General features: G+C 36.2%; 1 pseudogene; it reads left to right on the top strand.

Annotated features, from left to right (window-relative positions):
* The first annotated feature begins 14,363 nt into the window (after positions 1-14,363).
* LOC120093999 (small nucleolar RNA SNORA17) lies at positions 14,364-14,484 on the top strand (annotated as a pseudogene).
* The last annotated feature ends 6,165 nt before the right edge of the window (positions 14,485-20,649 follow it).

The following is a 20,649-nucleotide window of genomic DNA, read 5'->3' on the forward strand; positions in this document are numbered from 1 at the left end:
TGCCGGAATGGACCTCAGTGCCTCCTCCTGTTATATTAACTTCTGACTCCCCTCCTGTTAAAATGCCAACCAAAGTATTTTGCCCTCTTCCTGAGGGATCTCTGGGATTAATTATTAGAAGTTCAACCTCTTCGCAAGGCATTTATGTTATCCGAGGAGTAATTGATGCTAATTATACTGGAAAAATTCAAGTAATTGTTAAGCCGGGTGACAGAACATTTATTATTCATAAGGTACAAAGAATAGCACAACTTTTATTACTACCTTTTATCAAAACTGGAATTGATCTGACCTCTGCTCCACAGCAAACTGCCTCTTTTGGTTCACTGACATGGTGTTTTGGATCTAACAAGTACAAAGGGAAAGGTCCTTAAAAACCTTAAATATGGAAGTAAAATGCATGACTCGGCTCTTGGACACTGGGGCTGATGTCTCCTCTATATCAGGAAAGGACTGGTCCTCTTCTTGAACCAGCACTAGAATTGAGTCCACTCTTACTGTTGTAGGACATGCTGCTAATGTTGTACAGCGTTCTGCTATCTTACATTGGCAGGGTGGAGAGGTTACTGGAACTTTTCAGCCTTTTGTTATTCCATCTTTGCCCTTTACTATTTGGGGTCAAGACATTTTTAGCCAAATGGGGACATTCTTGATTTCATCTGCAGACCCAGTTCTGCAGCAAATGATGAAAATGGGATATGAGCCAGGAAACAAACTTGGTAAACATTTACAAGATTCAACTGACTCTGTAGCTTTCAAAGCAAAAACAGGCATGGAATGAGATATTCTTTTTCTCTGCGGTCACTGAATTAACTGCTGATAAGATAGTCTGGACCACTGATGAAAGCATCTGGGTTGAGCAAGGGGGACACTCCTCCTTTTATTGTAGGAGTGCAAACTTGTGTAACCACTCTGGAAATCAATTTGTCAGCTTCTTAGAAATCAATGAATATTTACTTCTATGTTACACCTACCTATACCACTCCAGGGCATATAGCCAAAATGCTCCACTAATACCACTAGGATACTTGTTCAATTATGTTCATAGCAGCTTTGTTCATAATAGTTATACATTGGAGACAACCCAGATTTCTCTCATCTGAAGAATGGATAAATAAAATGCGGTTAATTTACACAATGGATTATTACACTGCTGTTAAGAAAAAGGCATGATTTTTTTCTATGACAAATTCAGATGCACCTTTATTATCCAATCCCTAAAAATACTTTTCATTCTGCTGACAAATTACATAATGAAATATTGTTTTCATGAAATACAGAACTTTTAGACTGGATAGGAAAGAAAGATTTCAGCTGGAGAGATGTTAAGGGTAGTTCATGCTCAGTAGTTAAGAGTACAAAAATGTTCCCTTCCCATCATCCACATTGGGAGTATTACAAATGCTTCTAACTACAGTCTAGAGGAGCCAATTCTGTCTTTACTTGTCTTCAAGACCCCGTTTGTGTGTTCACAAATCCTTATACACATGCATGAATAAGTAGGAGTACTTTAAAATATTGTAAAAATTCAAAACATAGAACAAAACACCCCAATGGTTTAAGAGAAAGAATTGGCTGTAAAGATGACTTAGCTGTTAATGCTCTCACAGAAGACCCTAACTGGCTTCCCCACGGCTGTGCTGAGAGGCTCACAATGGCTTTTAACTCCAGCTTTGTGGCAGAACAATAGCATGTTTCCAAACCCTGGGTTCATTACTAAGCATTGCAAAACAACAATAATAAAACTAAAATGGAGGACATAGGACTTAGGGTTTGAATCAATCATTCTTTTCTGCAATCTTCAAAATATGGCTAGTGTAGGCCTTGTAAAAGGGGGAAATTTTCATTAATGAGTCTGCTAGGAGAAACAGGGTATTTAAAATTTATTTTTATTATGCATCTTTGTGTGTGCAAGTATCCACAGACGCTAGAAGAGAATGGTGGGATTTCCCTAATGCTGGTGTTACAGGCAGTCTTTCTATGGGACATGGGTGCTGAACTCTAGAACTTTGTAAGAGCAACACATGTTCCTAACTAGTGACCCATCTCTACTCCACAACAGAGTCTTTTACTGACTTTTAGTTTCTTCTCCCCAAATGAGATTCCTTCCTTCCTTCTCAATCTCTCTTTCTCTTCTGTTTTTAAATTTTTTAATTTTATTTTATACTTATTCAATTTACATCCTGCTCACTGTTCCACTCACTCACTCTTGTCCCAACTTCCCCTCCACTGGGCATTTCCCCAAACCTGGCAGTTTATGTCTGGGCAAGACCAAGTGCCTCCTCTTTAACTGAGGCTATTCAAGGCAGCCCAACTAGAAGAACATATGCCACATATAGGCAATAATTTTTGGGATAGCCCCTATTTCAGTTGTTTGAGACCCACATGAAGAACATGCAGAACATGCTGCACCTTTGCTATATATGAGTGGGGGAGTCCAGTCTGTGTGTGTGTGTGTGTGTGTGTGTGTGTGTGTGTGTGTGTGTGCGTTTTCTGGTCCAGAGTTGGAGAGCCCTAAGGGTCCAGGTTAGCTGACACTGCCAGTCTTCCTGTCAAGTTTTTTTTTCCCTACAGGTCCTGCAATCTTTCCTCCTATTCTTCCACAAGAGTCCCCAAGCTCCATCCACTGTTTAGCTGTGGGTGTCTGTATCTGACTGAGTCAGCTGTTTTGTGGAGCCTCTCAGAGAACAATATGCTCCGGTCTGTAAGCAGAACAGATCATTCATAGTGTCAGAGGTTGGTGCCTGCTGATGTGCTGGGTCTCAAGTTGGGCTGGTGATTGATTTGTCCTTCCCTCACTCTTTGCTCCGTCACCTATGCCTGCATTTCTTATAGACGAGATGAAGACACTTGGTCAACTATGTTCATAGCAGCTTTATTCATAGTAGCTGAAAACTGGAAACAATGTAGTTATCACTCAACTGAATAATAGATAAAGAAAATGTAGTGCATCTACACAATAGTATACCATTCAGCTATTAAAAAGAAAGACTTATGAATATTGCAGACAAACAAATAGAACTAGAAAATATCCTGAGTGTGATAGCCTGGACAAAAAAAGACATGCATCATATGTTTTCAATGATAAGTGGAGATTAGCCATAACATATATACCCCCATAGACACACAAAGAGGTAAATAAGAAGGAAAGCACAAGGTAGAATGCTTGGATCACACTTAGAATTAGAAACAAAATAATCATAAAAGGCAGATGGAGGGAGGGAGAGAAGTGTGTAGGAGAGGGACATTAGCTGAATTGGGGGACAGGTGTATGGAAAGACAGGAGAGACTCAGTGGCCTGAACAATGAATGCCAATCTGTAGCGTCCAGGGTTGGGGGTGGTGGGGGAAATCTTTAGGAAGTCTGAGAGACCTGAGATGAGGGTACTTTCTGGGAGTCAATGGGGGTAATCTTAGCTGAGATGCCTGATGGTGGGGATATGGAACCTGAAGATGCTACCTTCTGTAGCCAGGCAAGATGCCCAGTGGAGGCATAAGGACACTAACCTACCAAGAAAACTTTTGACATAAAATTTGTCCTGTTCTACAGAAAGGCAGGGACAAAGATGGAGCAGAGACTGAAGGAATGGCCAACCAATAACCAGCCCATCTGGAAACCTATCCCATAGGCAAGCATCAAAATCCTGATATTATTAATGATACTCTTGTTATACTTGCAGACAGAAGTCTAAGACAACTGTCTTCTGAGAGGATCTGTCCAGCAGATGACTGAAACAGTTTTCCATAACCAAACATTGGAATAGAGGTTGGGGATGCTTATGAAAGAGTTGGAAGAAGGATTGAAGGACCTTAAGGGGGTGGGAACCCCACAGGAGGACCAATAGAATCAACTAACCTGGACCTCTTAGAGTTCTCAGTGACTGAGTCATCACCAGTCAAAGAACACATAACTTAGAATGAACCCCTGGTACATATGTAGCAGACATCCAAGTTGTTCTCCATATGGTCTGCAACAACTGCATTGGAGGCTATCCCTAAAGCTGTAGCCTGACTGTGATACCTGTTCCCCAACAAGACTTCCTTGTCTGGCTTCAATGGGAAAGTGTGTGCCTAATTTGATAGAGAATTGATGCATCAGGATACGGGAATACCCCATGGATCACACCCTTTCAAAAAAAGGGGACAGCATATGGGGGAGAATCACTCTGACAGGGTGACTGAGAGGGAGCAGCACTTGGGATGTAAAATAGATAAATAAATAAATACAAAAACAAACAAATATTAAAATACTGCCATATATTTTCTAACGTTTATTATTCTTTTTAAATTTACCTTTATATCAGATTATAATCATGTTATTTAGCAAATGCATCAGGGGCATTTCAAAGAATACGAATGGATGTTATAGATTGAACATTCATGATTTTCAAGTTATTTCAAATACTCATACATAATGGAAGCTAACAGGACAGGAAGATCCAGATGACATTCCTTTTTCCAAGCCAATTTTCAACACTGATATCATTCACTGATTCAAGAGAGTGAGAATGTATATAATATAATTGCTAAGTGTTTTTCATGGAGAATTTTATGCTGACACATCAACATCACATATGATGCTCCCAACTGAGTTGAGGATAAACCAGAAAGATATTTGTTTCTTTTCTTTCCAATTTTTGCACAGAGAGTGAAGAGTAGATATGACATCCATGGTGGATTTTAAAAATATATTTATTTTTATTCTATGTATCTGAATGTTTTACCTGCACCTATGTCTATACTTCATTTACATGTAATGCCTTGAAAGACAAAGGAAGATATCAGATGGTGTGCAGTGATCATGTAGGTTACTGGGATGAAAATGTTCTGTGCAAAAGCAGCAAATTTTCTTAACTACTAAGCTAAGTTTTTCCCAGTGTTTCTTTCCCCAGAAAAGTACAACAGATAGGATTTTATATGAAATCGACATCCTGAACCAATCGTAGCATGAAGGACCTCAAAATTTTAGGTGGAGCAAGAAAATCCAAAAATAAAGTTCAAAGTGAGTGATTTCTTTTATATGAAATTCCAGAAGAGATAATTAATCCTCTCAATGTGAATGAAAAATCATCTGTTGACATTTGATTCAATTTCATATTAATTGATGTAGAAGGTATCAGAGAAATGACTGGAAAGAGGAAGGATGGACTGTAATGGAGCTGAGAAAGAATAAATCAGAATTTGTAGCTGAGGTTCATCTGTCAGTCCAAGCAAAATGAACACCATCTCCACAGATTGGTTCTTCATTTCTCTTTTTTTCCAAGTAAGTCTACATAAAATAAAATAAAATAAAATAAAATAAAATAAAAATTGTAAAGAAAAAAGATAAAGAAAGAGTAAAGGAAAACCCAAACAACTAAGATAAATAATTACATATGAAAGTTTTTCATTGATTTATAATCATAGCAAGGTTCATTTCAATATAACCACTTTCAGAATTTTATGTATAAAATAAAAATAGTTAATGAGTTTAGATTTCACCTCACAAACATATATTGCACCTCATTAGCATCTATTTTAGTTTCCTATTGATGTAAAAAAAAAAACCCACCAAAGTTTACATTGAAAGGAAATGCTTTAAAAGGCTCACATTAGAGTTTACAAGTCTGTCATGGAGGGACTCCAGGGTGAGAACTCAGGGAAGGAACTTGGCAGCAGGGACTGAAGCAGAGGCCATGGAGGAGTGCTGTTTACTAGCTAACTTGTTCATTTGGCTTTCCCAGACTGTTCCCAGGACCACCTTTCCACATCACCTATTAGTCAAGGAAATTCAACAGGTTTCTCTAGTCTGTTGGGGACATTTTCTCAATTGAGGTTCCTTCTGTCCAAATCACTATGGCTTGTGTCAATATGACACAAGGCTAGTCACACTCAGAATCTTACTTAACTCAGAGTTGACAGGGTCCTTTTAGCATACTGACAGGAATCATGCCATTTATGAGACATTGTCCTTTAATTGCATTACTGTTCGCATTTACCTGTCTTTCCAGTAATTTATTTAAATAAAATATTCGTGTGTGTGTTATTTGAAAATTTCTCAAATAAATCTCTTTAATTGTCATGTCAGTCATACAGTACTTATAGTAAAAGGTGGTGTTACAAGGAGTCATAGTATCTCTCGATTTAGATATATACATATATGATATTTCTAAGAAAGAAAATCTCTAAAGAAGAAAGTACCTGTGATTTTAGTATGAGATTATAGCAAGGTTGGTGTGGTGAAAAATCAGAGCTCAGTTCCTAGATAATAACTGGAAAACATGAACAATACACTGAGTGACCAGTTGAACTTACTACCATAAACTCTTTTACTGGTAGGATTTCCCATTACTGTCCTCTATCTCATGACAATTTTGAATAGAGAAAAGTATCTGTATTTAAAAAAGAAATAACTATTCTTTAACCTATAAATATAAAGCCAATGTTTCAAGTATGAGTAATTTGATATTAAAATAATTGTGCAAGACAGACACTTTGTATTTATGGAATATTTTGTTTTAATATTAAATCTTGATATATTCTACTCAGTTTATAGCCACATGTGCATAGGGAATTTTTAAAGAAATGGGGTATTTATTTTGAATAATTTGAATACACTTAAAGCTTTAAAAATGCCAGTCATGTACAATGTGAAAAGTTAATTTCCTGGTTAGTTTTAGGCACTGTATCATAGAACCAAGTAACTATGAACAACAATCTCTATGTGGAAATGAATATACACACCCACAGTATCTAACCAAGCCCATGTCAGTAATTAGAGTTAGTTCACTGCTACTACTTCATCCAGTCATCAAAAGATTAGCATACCTGATTCATGAGTGATTTTGTTTTATGGCTACTAACACTGGTATTCAGGAATTTTCACTTTCCAAAGGGTGCTCACTTTCCAAAGGATGCTGAATTAGTTTGCTTTTCATTTCAAGCTTCTGGATTGTCTCTGGTTCCACTTTCCAGGATATTCTTTCATTATGAGTACTTTGGTAATGCTCTTTCAGGGAGCAACATATCTTTTTCTCATTTTTGTGATATTGATGCAGTGCAGAGTGTAGTGATGTGAAATGTCTGGTAAGCTATTGCATAAATAGAGAAACATGTAAGTATTTAAAACATACTAAGGAAAGCCAGTGTGATATGATATAAACAATATCAAATGTAAAGTATTGTGACTTACATTCACTAACTGGGGCTGTATTCAAAATTCATGATTTTAAAATTATTCTATTTTATAACAGCTTTTCTGGAAGATTTTGTTCAAATTCTAATCAAAAGTCAGCATATTGCACACATTAAATAAGCACATTAAATTAGTACCATCTCTAGAAAAAGAACTTTTACCAGTGTTCTAAAGAACCATAAGGTAATTTTTATATGTGTACACTGTAGCTCTCTTCAGATACCATTATAAATGGTTGTGAGCCACCATGTGGTGGGTGCTTGGTATTGAACTCAGGACCTCTGGAAGAGCAGTTAGTGTTAATAACGTAATTTTTAAAACCATTTAAAGGAGAAAATAGATAAGACCACATGTTCTGCATTGTGATTGCTACTAGAATTATTTCCAACCTATTTAATTATTCTTTAAAACATTAAAAATGCGAAAACCATCCATAAAAGAATCAAAGCTTAATTGAAGAACATCAATGTTCTTTTCTTTCGTGTTTACAGAGACATAGAAAAGGATATATATGAACATTTAGATATTTAGATAGGTTTTAAAGGAAGTAAAAATTTGAGATTGGATATTTTAGGTGGATAAAGCCGACTGGGACAAAGAAAATATAATGCAGCACACAAGCTTTAATTGGAAAATATACTCACTAATATATATATATATATATATATATATATATATTTATCATGTGTCATGTATATACTAATATATATATATATATATATTCATCTCTCCTTGATCCATAAACCATTGTAAGGATCCTTAAACATTGTGCTTATAAATGTTCTTTAGGATATGCAGATGTTATAAAATAATATATCAGAAAATATTATCATTTATAAAATCTTTCCACTGGTAACACTGATATAAATATTTAATTATATTATACATACAATAAATTTTCCTTGCATGAAATTATTGATTTGTTTTGCTTTAACAATTACACATGCAAAATATCTTCATAATATGTACACACTATAAGGGGAAACTACACAAATCACATTATGGATTATATGGCCCATAGGCCAAGAAATACAATTTCATTTAGTTTTATAGGATCTTATAAATACCACATACATTTAAAAGGTTTTCTAATGTTAAAACATTTTTGTAATCACTTACAATTATCTCTCTATGCATCACCATAAGCATATATTAAAATATTAACACCTTATCCCTTATTAGTTTCACAGATTGCTTCAGTTGAACATGTAAATTCTGTCAAAATTGTGCTTTCATATCCCAGTTATTATCTTGGTGAACAAATAGTGAACCATTGCTTCTTCATTTTATACTAAAATGAATTACAGATTTGCTTATATGTATGCTGTCTTAGAGATATTATTTTGGACTAATCTAATGAATGATAGGAAGGTTCATGAAATTTGTATTTCTACAGTCCTATGGCTCACTTAAAGTACATAAAATCCTACTAAATATAAAATATGCCATAATATGGAAACTCACCTTCTCTGAAATAATGAAGAATTTATGCTTCTGTTTCTTATAGGAAAACATTAAATAGTAACAAACAATTCTCAGGGTAACTAGAGCTAACATCATAATTTCCTAAGGGATGACAAATTGTATGTGGTAGAAGTGCTGTCTATACAAATAAATATGAACATACAAACCTGTTGTATGCAAATGAACTCTAAATTAACTGCCTTATTCTACAAGTCCCTGATTTAAAAGCATTTACCGTCAATCACAAGACCATGTCAGCACATGGAAGCACTTCAAATGTGACTTCAGCTGCAAGTTCTTTGTAAGGCTCAACTTACTTTATTATTCTCTTAGAGGTCAGGCAACAGTTTCCAATTTTAATAAGTCGAACACTATTAATGTCTAAAATTGTGTGGGAATATTTTGTGCTGTATTTTTAAAAAACATAAATTGCCAAATTACTCAATGTTTAAATTTTGTTATCATCACTGGGATCAACTCCTGTTAGTGTAATTGCTGAATCAAAGGTAAACAGTACTTTTAATGAGACTAAATAAATTCTTTATCTTTATTCAATCAACTCCCCACATTAGTGTGCGAGCGCTCCTATTCCTTTTATTCTATTTCCCCCACCCTGGGAAACCCAAGCATCCAGAAGATCCATAGTCCATTCTTCTGTGCCTTGATATTTAGGGTCTACAGATTATAGCCTGATTGTCATTTACTAATGGCTAATATTTACATATAAATGAATACTTTTCTGTCTCAATCTTGGTTACATCACTTAGGATAACCTTTTTGAGTTTCATTCATTTGCCTTTAATGATGTCATCTTTTATAACAGCTAAATAATCTTCCATTGTGAAAATGTATCACATGTGTTTTCCATACTTCAGTTGAGGCAAATCTAAGTTGATTCAAGTGTCTGGTTATTATAAATAGAACATCAATGTACATGTTTGAGCAAGTGTACTTGTGATAGGATAACATAACCTTTATGTATATGCCCAAGAGTAGTATAGTTGTCTTTTAGGTAGATTGATTCCCAGCTTTCTAAGTAACTGTTGTTATGATTTCCTTATTGGCACACCCTCCCCCATTGAAGCCAGCCAAGGCAGCCTAGCCAGGGGAGGGGACTTCACACACAGGCAATAGCTTCAGGACAGCCCTGCTCCAGTTGTTGCTGAACCACATGAAGACCAAGCTCCATGTCTGTTACACCAGTGCTAGGTGCTTCAGTCCAGGTCATGTATGCTCTATGGTTGATGGCCTAGTCTCTGAGACTCCTGTGAAGCTCTGATCTACACTCAGGTCTTCAGTCCTTCTTCCAACTCCTCCACAAGAGTCCCCAAGCTCCATCCAATATCTGGTTATGGGTCTGTGTCTATTACACTCAGATGCTGGGTGGAACCTTAAATGCCAGACTCCTGTCTCTAGCACAATAAATCATCATCAGTAGTGTCAGGGATTGGTGCTTGCCCATAGGATGGGTTTCAAGTTGGACCAGTCACTGGTTGCACATTCCTTCAGTCTCTGTTTCATCTTTCTCCAAGTATTCTTATGGACAGGACAAAATTTTGGTACAAAATTTGTGGGTGGGTTGGTGCCCCCATCTCTCCACTTGGGCCCCTCCCCAGCCACAGAAAGTATGCCCAGGTTCCACATCCCCACTACTATGCATCCAAGCCAAGGTTACCTTGATTTGCCCCTGACACCCTCTGCCACCTCGTTGGTAGTTCTGAAAGATGTGAATCTTAAAGTCCTTTGCAATTGTGGAAAACTAGAGGGATTCTCAGTGAAAACTTGGCATCCAAAAAGGATGTTTTTATTTCTCCTAATCCATTCTATAAATCCCCCTAGCTTGTTAAAAATTTTTTCAGTGTTGTATTAGTTTGTATATTTCATGCAACCTATGGTAGTCATAGTATGTGATGATTAATAAATATTTTATGGAAGATAGAAAAACATGAATAGAAACCATTATGATTAGTATATTCTTTTTCTCAATGGTTAAGTGTCACTATCAGATTTCTTACAGTAACCTTTTTATGAAACATACTGGTAAGAGGTATTTTTAATACTTAAAATACTACTATTGAAATTCTTTTTATAGTATAGAATAGAGTTTATTCAGGGCATGGAGAGGGGAGTTGAGGTGTTAGTAGAGACAGAGAAATGAGGGGGGGTAATAGAGGCCATCCACAAAGCAGGTGGAGAGAGAGGGGGAGGGGAACGGAGAGAGAGGGGGGATCAGCAGCAAGAGAAGAGAGCAAGAAAGAAAGAGGGACTATTGAAATTATTAAATATGTTGTTTGGAATGATGGAATGTACCTATAAGTTCAGGGTAAACCTGAACTTAATGAGTACTGTCTCAAAAAGAAAAGAAAAGAAACAAACAAACAAACAAAAATGTCCAGCCAGGTATGATGGCTCAGGCCTTTAATCTCAGCACTTAGGAGGCAGACATAGGCTGCATTTGAGGACAGCCTGGTCTATATAGCAAATAAAGAACAGTCAGTGCTATGTAGAGAGACTCTATCAAAAACCAAGCAAACAAACAAATAAAAATCAAAGCAAACCAACAAAAACCAAAAGAAAACTGAGTAAAAAAGGCCATCATACCAAACACAATTTACATATTCAGTGAAATCACCATCAAAATCCCAACACAATTCTTCAAAAATATTGAAAGAACAATTCTCAAATTCATCTGGAAAAACAAAAAACCCAGAAGAACAAAAACTGTTCGTAATAATAAAATAAATTCTGAGGGATTCACCATCCCTGACCTCGAGCTATACTACAGAGTAATAGTGACAAAAACAGCATGGTATTGATACCAAGACAGACTGGTTGATCAGTGGAATAGAATTAAAGACCCAGAAATAAAACCACATATTACAGACACTTGATCTTTAATAAAGAATCCAAAAATATACAATGGAAAAAGAAAGTATCTTAAATAAATGGTGCTGGTTCAACAGGAAATCTCTATATAGAAAAATGAAAATAGATACATATTTGTCACCTTGCACAAAGCTCAAGTCCAATGGGATCAAGGACCTAAATATAAAGCCAGATATACTGAATCTAGTAGAAGAGAAAGTAGTAAAAAGCCTCAAACTCAATGGGAGAAATTTCCTAAACAGAACTCCAGTGGTTTAGGCTCTAAGGTCAATAATTGATAAGTAGGACCTCATGAAACATGAAAATTTTAGTAAGGCAAAGGGTATAGGCAATAGGACAAACCAGCAACCTAAAAATTAGTATAAAAAAAAAAACTTTACTAACCCCACATATGATAGAGGGCTAATATCTAAAATTATAAAGAATTCAAGATTTTGTTTTTGTGTGAAAAAACCCAAAACAACCTAATCAAACAATGGGATATTATTGCAATAAAATTATAAAAAACAAAATGCTGTGTTTTACCCCACATTAGATCTGGTGCTATAGTGCCCCGTGACATCTGTTAGATATGTTTATCTCAGTCACCAAAGCTTCTCACCTGATTTGCTCTATCCCATATCACACTGCTAATGGCTAGTACCTGAACCTGGCAACAATCTTTCTACCTGTCAAGTTCCCAAGGCAGGTTGCCACCCTGCCAAACATACATATCTCAATTACATGGTGGGCTAGCATGTCTAGCCACCACAAACTCTATTGAACTTAAATTGCCACATGTAAGAACATACCATACAAAATCAATTGATAATATATAATTGCCCACCTAGACATACAAAGCCTTCTACGCATCCATCCCTTGAGAATATTCATAACAGCATGTAAATATGCAGAGAGTAATCTTAATATCTTCCTCCATGTTCTCTACACTGCCTCTCTCTCTCTCTCTGTCTCTCTCTGTCTCTCTCTAGCCTCGAGTTATATGGCCTAGACTCATAATCACAGCCTCATATGAATATACATATGAACATATGTGCCCCGGACATATGCACACATATAAAAATTAAAATAGAATATGCCTAAAAATTCAATTCTTTTTTTTTATTTTCTAAGCCTAAGTTATTTTATCCAATATAATAATTTTCAGATCAAGTTATCTTCCTACAAACTTTACTGTTTAATTTTTTGTTTATGGTTAAATAAAATTTTATTTTATGAGTGCTCCACACATTAATCTGTTGTTGAACAACTAAGCTGGTCCCGTTTTCTTCGTATTGTGAATTGAGCAAATGCAACAAGAATGCTTCAAGTCCTTTGGGTATATGCCTATGAATGGGTTACATGCTAGTTTTAATTTTAGCTTTGTAGAAATCTCCATATTGATTTCGTTAATAGATGTAACATATTGTACTCTCAAGAGGAGCAAATAAAGTTTTCTGATATGTGAAGATATTAAGATGCTTTCATTTGTTTACCTTTCTGTGCCCTTGAGATGTAAAGGTGAATAAACTTAAAATACTACTCTTAACAAATTATCCTCTGCATTATAGTTCACTCAGTTTCAACTAATTCCCCAGATTATAAGGAATAAATTATGTCCCAAGTGTAGAGTCCATGTGTATAATAGGAAAGTTAAGTTTGGCTGAAGGGAAAGTGAGTTTATTGCATCAGATAATTGGCTTACAATGTTTTTATCTTCCTATACTGCTGTGATTTCTAAACAGGTATGTCATGACTGCATCACACCTCCTGAATTAAACTCTTCTTTCTTCCTTCCTTTCTTCAAACTAGTCTCTCTGGGATTTATAGTGAACAGAAGGTAAAGTTGTCTTATCCATATGTAATATTCATTCTTTACCTTCTGCAGAGAACTTTAAAATGTCTCACCATGCACTTTTCCCTAGAAATTAAAGAATTATTGTGATTCAACTCAAAAAATTATATAATGCAGTTCCTAGTCATAATTCTGTTCATATAGAAGGATTAAGAATATTATATAGAGAGACATGCCTCAGAAGCCAGAAGAGAATACACTCTGCCCACATTTTTGACTCCAGAGGAAAACACCTAACACCATCTGGGACCCCGGTGCACTAGAACTGCAGGAAAAGGCGGCACAGACCCTCCTGGTTGCTGCCCTCACGAAGAGGTCAAAAGCAGGCCCCCCCATGAGAAACTTGAGCTGCGGGACCACAGGTAAGACCAACTTTTCTGCTCCAAGCGACCTGCCTGATGGACCCAGGACACAGGCCCACAGAAACAGCTGAAGACCAGTAGACAGGAAAGACTACACGCCTGAAAGCAGAACACTCAGTTCCCATAACTGGCTGAAAGAAAACAGGAAAACAGGTCTACAGGCTAGAAAAGAGGCTTTAAAGACATAGAAGAATATATATATACATATATATATATATATATATATATATAACATAAAAGGAGAACTAGTTGGGAAGAAAGGGTACAGGTTGGGGTTAGTTGGGAGAGAAGTAGGAAGGAACACTACTACTAGTGTGCTAATTTAAAAACACAAAGCATCAAATAGAATATTTAAATTAAAAAATTAAAATTTTAAACTAATACATATTTATAAAAGTAAATACATAATAGTTATAGTAGCAAGAGGGTCATATAGAATGGTTTTACAGTTCCCAAATATATTTAATCTTATTTGACCTCTATTTCTATCATCTTCACCTCTCTCTCCATATGTATGTATGCATATATATATGTATATGTATATATATATGTATTAGTGTAGACATGGCAGATGGCATCTGTCAAATGACAGAGAGTAAGAGTTTAGCATATTATACATTTTTAAAATTTGGTATTTTCTGCCTGCTTCTAGAAGTGTTGCAGTTGTGACTGCTGTATCACATGTAAGTGAAAGAGAGGAGAAAGGCTATTTCTACATTCAGTGTTCTGATCTATGAATATCTGAACGATTAATACCCTAACATTCCCTGAACAAGAGCAAGCCTGAGAGTATCAATTCAGCGCCAGGAGGCTTGGACAAGGAGTTATCCTGAGATGACGACCAGTTTGGAGCCAGGTAAGCCCAGACAATTCTCATGACCAAGAGCAAGCTAGAGGCTAGAAGAACCGAACTTGAGACTATGAGTCCCGGTGGCAGTGAGTCGAAGACCAAGGACTGTTCCGTGTGGTCACATGGAGGGGCCAGGTGATGAGAAAGCATGAGATGACCATCAGACTGGTGCCATGGGGCCTAGACAGGAAACTAGCTTGAGACAGACCACCAGTTGGCCATACTGGAGCCCTGGGTGGTGGGGTTCAGATCATGCCCAAGATGGCCCCTGCAAGGTGCATAATGCATGAGCAGTGCATAGCACTCCTGAGTCCACTCCTGATATGACTCCAGACACTCAGAGACTCCAGGGACCATGAAGAGGAGCAAGTAAGTGATGGAGGAATGAAAGAGAAACAGAAGGGCATGGGCACTATGAAGATTATGAGTAGACAGTTTGGCCACCTGGAACCATGGTGGGGTCCTAGCCTGTGCTGCCACATCTGGGTCTCTGGCCCTGAGGCAGTAGGGATCTGTTACCACCAAGAGCCAGGCAGATTCCCCTGGTCTGGGCTGCCACCTGGGGACATGTTGATATCTCAGGGCTATGCAGAACTGGTTCCATCCCCATCTGAGCACTGTGGGAAAGCTGGCCTTGCTCCTAGCCAGCTGCTGTACTCAGAAGAGCCCCTGGGAGTTGCAGGTGAGCCAACCTCTGGGGATATCAGTGTGGGAAATCTGTTCTTACCACTCATCTGGGCAGTGATGTGGACCAGAAAAAAAAATCTTCCTGAGCCTGCTGCCAGTTGCCACCTTTGACACAAAGAAGAGCTGGGCTGTCAAAATGGGAGACCTGCCCCTGCCCCTCACCTGCTGCAGAACTTGGGGGAGCAAGCCATGCACCTCTTTTTGCAGTGTAGTTGGGACTTGATGTGTGGGCTGTTGGTGAGCAAGCCTCTCTGCACAAGTATGAGAGGGATCCCCTACCCCATCTTTTGTCGTCACCATCAAAGTCTGGCAGGAGAGTTGGCATAAATGGGTCATTAAAGTGGGAGAGCATTCCGTGAACTTAACTAGGCGGAAGAGTAGAACTGACCCAAATGGCTGGGTAATGGGTGACAACTGACCTATGTGTATGAGTGTGGGAGAGCTGGTCCTGCCTCTTGTCTACTGGGCAGTGACACACCTCTGCCTCATCATTTCACATTTATAGCAGGCAGGAGAGTTGGTCCTTGGATCATAAGAGTGGGAGGACTATTTTCCAGAAGAGATATTGAGTATATTTTATTATTTGTTCTATTTGTTCATCAATTGTTTTTGTCTTATTTAATAGTAAGTGCTATTTCTGTACATTAGTGTGAAAATTTTAAATTTGTATGCTATTACACAAGTAATGGGCTTCATCATGGAAGTTTTATGAATACATAGGTCATTATTCTTAATTCTCATGCATACCTTCCAATTCTCATCTCATTCCCGCACTATCCTCTATTCCCTTTTTACCCTACCATTTCAAAAGAGAGTCTTCCTTCGGTTTTCATGTTCCATGTTCCATGGTCCTTCATTTTATGCTCTAGTTTACTTTTAAAAAGAAATATGTGCAATCTGTATAAAAGTAGATGTGTGGGTGTCCGTTAGTTCAAGATGTCCTCTTAATTTATAGCTGGGGAACAGTACCCATGACTGGTAAATTGTTCTTCTTTAGATCAATCCAGATTTGAAGAACAGTATATTTTAATCAGATTAGTGTAACGGATATGGAAACATATAATTTGCATGAGTAGAGCCATCAGCATTTACGATGAGTATAGTCCTAGCCTAGAAATCCTCTGTGTAGCATGATTTATGTAATTATATCCACATTTGCAAAACTATAGGTGTAGACAAAATACATTTCCTTCTTTCAACAAAAGATGGAACACTATGTGTGTGTGTTTATAAAACAATTCTTTGCTATATATATATATATATATACATATATATATATATATATAAAACAATTGATGAGAGCTAGATACTAGATACCTCAGAGAGTTCTTTTATGTTTCTTTTTTTTTTTTTTGGTTCTTTTTTTTTTTTCGGAGCTGGGATCGAACCCAGGACCTTACGCTTCCTAGGCAAGCGCTCTACCACTGAGCTAAACCCCAGCACCCTTCTTTTATGTTTCATTTTGGAGTATGGATTTGTTTTCTTTCAAGTTCTGCAAAGAATGTCATTTGGATTATGAGAGGGATTGTATTGTCAGTAGACTGCTTTTGGCAATATAACTACATCAAAAACATCAATTCTACCAATCTATGATCACTGAAATCTTTTTATCCATTATTTCTTTTGTATCTTGATCTTATTTACATGATGACTATCCTTGTTTTCTTCTTTGTATTTCCCTTACAATAGTTAACAGCCTATTTTGTTGACCTGTAAACACAGTTACAATAGTTAATATTTTGCTTTTCACCCATAAAGAATCATCCATGTAGGAGCTGGGAGGAGAGTAAGTCTATGGTGTCACATATTTTGATTGTAAATAGTGGTGGGGTCAGCAACATTGTCCAGTAATTAGAGTTAATTGTGTGAAGGCCTGATGACTTGAGTTAATCCCTTGAGTCTCCCAGGTAGTAAGAAAAAATTGACATCCAAGAGTTGTCTTCTGACCTCCATATGTGGACTTTGGAAGCACTCACTTTCATTTAGATACAGACACATACACACACTCCAAAGCTAAGTAAATGAAACAAAAAAAGAAACAATAAAACAAAATGAAAAATAGTAAAACGTAGTGTTGCATTTGCAAGGATGAATGTGGAAGCTGCTACGATACCAGCACAGGTTAACTCTTAGAGAATGTTGAAATTTTTCCAAAAAAAGTCTGTTCTGAGCAGTATGGTCCAGATTTTCTCACTTTCTTGTTAATAGGGGTAGAAAAGATGGATAAGCTAAGAATGCATGCTGACAGGAACCAGATATAGATCTCTCCTGAGAGACACAGCCAGAATATGTCAAATACAGAGGAGAATGCCAGCACCAAACCACTGAACCAAGAACGGGACAACCGTTAAAGGAATCAGAGAAAGTACTGAAAGAGCTTGAAGGGGCTTGAGAACCCATATGAACAACAATGCCAACCAACCAGAGCTTCCAGGGACTAAGTCACTTCCCAAAGACTATGCATGGACTGAACCTGGGCTCCAACCTCATAGGTAGCAATGAATAGCCTAGTAAGGGCACCAGTGGAAGGGGAGGCCCTTGGTCCTGCCAAACCTAAATCCCCAGTGAACAGGATTGTTGGGGATAGGGAGGTAAGGGGAGGAGGATGTGGAGGGGAACAACCATATAGAAGGAGAGGGGGAGGGGTTAGGGAGATGTTTGCCTGGAAACTGGGAAAGGTAATAACAATTGAAATGTAAATAAGAAATAACCAATTTAATAAAGATGGAGAAAAGGGAAAAAATTCATTGGTCCACGAATTATTTATTTATTTTCTTTATTTATTTTTTTCTTTATTAATACTATGTTACCAAGTAAGATCAAAGCAAAAAATATTCTGGTTTGCATAAGATATCTAACTAGGAAATTCTGATTTTAGAAAACTTAGTTTTAAAATAATTCTCTTATAAATTATTTTCTAAAAATACTCTTTTTGAGGGCCTTTATTGTATCCATATTTTAATTAGAATTTACTTTGTGGAACTTTTTAAATAAAGTTTAAAGGCTCTCTCTAGGAAAAAATTACCATGTTATTATTTTTTATAATGAAAGAATTTAAGGCATTTAGAGTAGAGAATATGTAAGATTATATATTCTTACCTGATGATAAAATAAAATTATTTGCAACCCGTGAACTATATGTTATTCTTTAGTAAACAGTACAAATACAAAATAAAAATAAAGAGAATCAAAAGTTATTCCGAGATAAATGTCTTCCATTTTGTCATTTATGGGAATTTATAGAAGAAGCTTTTTTAGCATTTGTACTGATAAATGGTTTCTAAAGGAACTGAAGACTTGTGACAGGGCACTCTAGTCAGCCTGAGATAAAGAAACTCAATATACCAAACCATGTTTGGTTTGAAAAATATTCCACATCCTGGCATTTATTCAATTCTGATATAAACATAAAACATTGTAAAGTACAATGTGGTTATGGATTCAAAGGTTCTTCAAGACATATATATTCTTTTATAACAATATAATATATAATGTTTCCATGTATAAAATCTATGCAATTGACAACATTGATATAAATGTCTTATTACGTAATATTTAGAATTTTCTTATTTGACATTACTGACTTATTATGCTTCAGCAATTACATATAGCATATATTTTCACAGTGTACTACAAAGAATAAAAACACAAATCACACTATGAGATTATATACTCACAGGCCAAGAAATGCAATTATATGTCATCTTATTGGATACAAAGAATATCATGTAAAAATTAAAATATTCTCTAATGTTAAAAAATTTGCATCTTACTTCTAACTACTTGTCATTATTTCTCTATAGGTCAATATAAAATATATGAAAACACTTAACATTTATTAGTTTAAAAACCTTCCTCAGTTGTTTATGTTGATTCTGGTAAATGTGTACTTCTGTCTTTCAGCCAGCATCCTAGTAAATAATGAGAATGGATGAACCATCTGTATTCACCTCATTTTAATCTAAAATATATGGTTGTCTTTCATGTTGTTTTAGAGATAACAATTTTGATTAATTTATTGCTTGGTTGGAAGGTAAATGAAATGGCCATTTCTATAACTTACTACTCACAACTCACTTGTCTGAATTACTGTAAACCTGACTAAGTGTCAATGCAGCACGATATGAAAATACACTGCCTCTGATGTAGTGGAGGATCTGTGCCTCTGCATCCTATAAGAAAGCATCTAAGAACAACAAATTCTCACAGTAGCTTCATCCATGACCATCATTTATTTCCTAAGGAATTGCCAAATTTAGATACAAAGTATTTTCTACAGTAATAAAAATGTATGCTCACAACTTTTCTTTTGAAATCTATGCTTGTAGAGAATCTGTTACAGATTGATGTTTGATTATTTATCACAAATCCACCATTTGAAGTTATGGTTACACAGCTATGCTTGGGGCATAATATTTTCCAGTGAATATAAAAAGGGACAATATTAAATGGGTAAAGATACCCTGCTGTAGGCCAAATATGTTTAAGCTCCATCTTCCAAATACCCTGTTTTCTCTTGAAGACTCACTTCTCTTTATTTTCATAATTTTTACTGTGTTCCATATTTGACAGAATATTTGACATGTACTTAAAGTATGTCTTACTGTATTGATATGCTCAACCCCAGCTTGTTTTTCTGAGATGACATGAGTTTGCTCTTATTTTATTGATTTTTACAATAAATTACTCCTTTCTGTATATATGTGTATATATGTGCAAATATATCTATATAAACACATATGCACATATACATACATATTTATGTTTTCTCAATATATTTATTTGTTGGCAGTCATATAAGTCCTGTCTATAATGTAGATACTCTGAATAGTGTTGAAATATTCTGTTATCCCTTGTATATTTCCTGATGTCCTTTGGTATACATTTTGCAGTGGTTTATCTGGTAAGCATGATTATTTTATCATTGTTTGGGATGCGTCTATACTGATTTCTGTTTTCCATAGGAATATACTAATTACCATTCATACCAGTAATGTATCAGGGTTCCTTTTCGCCTAGATCCTCACCTACATTAGTTTTCTAATGTAAGACTTTATTTTGCACTGTTATAAAAATATTCTGATAGACCAAGGATAAAAAAGGATAAAGCTATCCCTGTGAATATATGATACAATATTGAGTCACAGCAAGAGGGGAATGCATAGAGAACATTATAAGACATAGGCATAGGTAAGGATGTTCTAAAATAGGACTCTAGTTACTTAGGCAATAAGGCCCCAAATCGATAGGTGGAACATTATGAAATCAAAAAGCTTCTGTACAGTAAAGAAAACTAACATAATTAAAAGGGAGTTCACCAAATGACACACAATCTTTGGCAGTGACATGTCCACTGAACTCCAATATCTTACATGTACTAGAAAGTTAAAAAT

This window comes from Rattus norvegicus, chromosome 7 (genome assembly GCF_036323735.1).
Source record: "Rattus norvegicus strain BN/NHsdMcwi chromosome 7, GRCr8, whole genome shotgun sequence".
In the NCBI taxonomy this organism is placed as follows: Eukaryota; Metazoa; Chordata; class Mammalia; order Rodentia; family Muridae; genus Rattus; species Rattus norvegicus.